This window comes from Limulus polyphemus, unplaced genomic scaffold, assembly GCF_000517525.1.
Source record: "Limulus polyphemus unplaced genomic scaffold, Limulus_polyphemus-2.1.2 Scaffold1827, whole genome shotgun sequence".
Lineage (NCBI taxonomy): Eukaryota > Metazoa > Arthropoda > Merostomata > Xiphosura > Limulidae > Limulus > Limulus polyphemus.
In genome coordinates this window covers 5,775-9,162 of record NW_013667437.1, presented here as the reverse complement: position 1 = coordinate 9,162, position 3,388 = coordinate 5,775, and the positions used below count along the sequence as shown (strand labels likewise).

The following is a 3,388-nucleotide window of genomic DNA, read 5'->3' as shown; positions in this document are numbered from 1 at the left end:
AACAGCAAATGTACAACGTTTGGACAAGGTTTTGTCATCATCAGGTACAAAACCTTGTCCAAACGTTGTACATTTGCTGTTGTATTAAAGTTTTTCTTCATTACCCATTCAAGCCGTCTCCAGCCATTATTAGACTTTATACCAAATTTTACAAATAAATATGTTTTGTTGTGAAAAGCTTAACAATAGTCAGTTTGTTTCTGTAGCAAAATTTGAGTCAGCCATTACCCAGTGGTTAGTGTGTTGGACCCCATATCAGTAGGTCCAAGATTCGAGCCTTTGTGGTATTTTCAGGCTTGCTGATAAGGGCGATAACCGCAAATAACTGGAAAACAACAGTAAATGTATTATAGAATTATAATTGAAATGTTGGCTTGAATCAGTTTAAGAAAAGAAACTGGATACAAAGTTAAACAAAGTAAACTTAATCTGTACTTAAAGTAGAACAATAAGTCAAAATAGACTTAGACAAAGCAGACGACGGAAAGAAAGGTTTTAATTATTTCGGAAGAGAGTCGTTTAGATTGAAGAAGTATGACGTTATATACCAAAACAATGGCGTCATCCTCTCAGGGCGCATGCACTACCCAAGATACTGTTGAACATATAGACAATACCCAACCATTTACTAAACTTAATCACGGTGACACAGCTTAAAAAAAGGCAGATACAAACAGCTTCAAAATTTGGTCTCCAGTAACAAAATAGCCACGTGAGACACTCATTGACCATGTGAAACTAACAAATGACAACTGTTGCTATGAGACTTAGTGAAAGACAAATGGACAGACTTGCAAAGTGCGACAAACACTAGACTGTGTATCGGTAACACATTCATAGATAGTTTGTTAAGACCTGATTACTTCCAAATGTACTATATAAAGAACATTAAAAATACTGTCAAAAGGCAGCTGACAATCAATTTGAAAACCACTTATCTGAGATACCGACAGGAAAGTACATATTCATTGGTGTTTAGGATGAAATCCATGGAAAATGAATGATTGAAGGTGTGAGATATGTCATGAAGAGCCACATTTCACATATTCCTCTATAATAAAGACGTTCATATTTTATCCGTGAACTGTCAGTGAAGAAGACTTGAATAACTTTTATTTAAAATGTACCGGTTTATTACCTATCTCAAGTAAAATGGCGTTTTTCAGTATTCCTTGGTATATATCTTGTCAAAATTGGCCTTTCACTTTGTCAGAAACGTCAGGAAGTCATTGAACGTGGTATTGTTTGGATCGTCTCTTATTTCTTTTTGAAGGTAGTGCACTTGCGGTGTGGGTGCTCAACCATACTGTTCAAATCCGTGGTAAGAAAAAAAAATGAAATACGTTATGTGCTATAAAAATATTTACAAAGAAACTATTATTTCTTCATTAATATGGAATAGCATATTGTCCTTTGTTGTCACTGGTCACCCCGTTGCTGAAGGGCTTCTTTCTGGCTAATGGTCAAGTGAATTCATTCTTGACAGGAACTCTGAGCTTCTCTGCAGGTGGATTTTTTTCTGACAAGTTATTCTCTGGAGTTACCCAGTTGGCCTTTCTCGTACCAATATACTTCCAAACACAATCACAGTGGATGAACTGCCTTTCATCGAAATACCTACTTAACTTTGTAGTTTCTCTTCTTTTAACCAGTTTAACTGTTCAGCCATACCAAGTTACCTTAAAGAAATCCAATTTTCCCAGCATTTACACCATAACCACCTTTCGTTTTATCCCAAGCTGAGTTAAGTCTTACCAGAGTGAAGTCATGTATCAATTTTCCATCTTCATAAACACGAGATCTTCCAACCACCAATTTCTCAGAACATTCCAGAATAGTTGGTTCCACTACTATCAAAGCACTAAATGTATAATTTCTTCTAATAACTCCTGGTTTGAGTATTTCACTTCTTGGTGGTGCAATGACCACCATCTCTGTCCCACTGGAAATCCAATCTCCAGTGTGGTAATTGCCATGTTATTTCCTGGTTATGGACTGTGGGGTTATCCGAAGCTAGCTTAACATCGCATCCATGTCTCCATATGAAATAATCACTCAATATGCACGTTTCCTCAATGTTTAATTACTTATACTGCACTTTTTCTCAATGTTAATTACCCATACATCGTGAGGTACAGAGAAGCTTCTTACAGAAAGAGTAACTTAGAACTTCCCTTTTGCTGGAACTTTATATTCACCTCTTGTTTGCATTAATTCCTCTTGTTTCTTCATCTCTCGAGATAATTTCCCATCTTTCAGTAGCAAATCGGGTCAAACAATTGAAGCTGTAGAAATAGTGTTAATCAGGGTACTGCAAAGTTTTCCATCAATAAACCCATGGAGTTGTGGGCGATTTTCCTCAAATAATGAAATGCTTTGTTTCATATGGGATAGATTGAATATTCCCTTCTGAATTTAGCCCTATAAGTCCAGCTTGTTCCTGTCTTTTTTTATGTCTGATTAACTCCATGTTGTTCTTTTTATCTAATTGGGCTCAAAGGCACATCTGCAGGGTAATGTCTCTTTGGTTTAATAACAACTATTGATTCCCTACAATCTTGACTGTAATAGCCACATTTCCCACAGTTATGTAGCCCCTCTTTCTACTTTCTAGTATCTCTGGGAGGATTTATTCTGCCTCTGACATTCCTTTCTACCTCATTGGTGCTCTTTTTATTTTGTTGATGTCTTTCTTTATTTCACTTTTGACTTTGTTAATTTTGTCATAAGTCTTGCTGTGCTTCTTCAATTTTGTCATCACAGACTCTCTGTACTTTTTTATCGTCCTTCTGCGTTTTTTTCTAACTTGTTGTAATCTTTCTGCATATCCCGATGACTTTTTTCATATTAATTTTCGACTTTAATTCTAGTAAGTTTCTTATAATTCCTCTCTTAAATCCATTTCATTTACATATTGGTTTTCCTTTAATTTTCTGTAAATTTCTTCTTGATTTTCTTCTTAATTACTACCTTTTTCTTCCAATTTTCTGTCTCGTTTAAGATCTTGTTTCAATAATTTCATCATCTCAAGTAACACTTTAATCTCATTACTTCACCTCATGGCCGCTATCTTCAACAATTATTAGTTTTATTTCAAGTATAATCAAAGATTTATTTTATTTTATCTAAAATAATCTTACTTCTTATACCGTTAGGCCTGGCATGACCTGGTGATTAAGGCACTTGACTCGCAATCTGAGGGTCGCAGGTTCGAATTCCTGTCACCGAACATGCTCGTCCTTTCAGCCGTGAGATCGTTATAATATATAGAGATGTGTAATTCAGCATTTCATCTATCACAACAAAACCTTGCCAAAATATAAAAATGACAAAATATAACATATTGTTACGTCTCCGTTTGTTAATTAATTTTCCGTAACTTCGTTCC

The 3,388-nt window shown here is 35.4% G+C and overlaps 1 protein-coding gene across 2 annotated transcripts in view; it reads right to left on the bottom strand.

The window, feature by feature from the left end:
* The window catches only part of LOC106465071 (F-box/LRR-repeat protein 2-like), a 21,410-nt gene extending 20,255 nt beyond the window's left edge, over positions 1–1,155 (bottom strand). For both annotated transcript variants that reach the window (XM_022392879.1, XM_022392881.1), the window contains exon 1: positions 1,139–1,155. The gene's annotated coding sequence lies outside the window, so the exon portion shown is untranslated. The remainder of the gene's footprint in view (positions 1–1,138) is intronic.
* Positions 1,156–3,388: the final 2,233 nt, after the last annotated feature.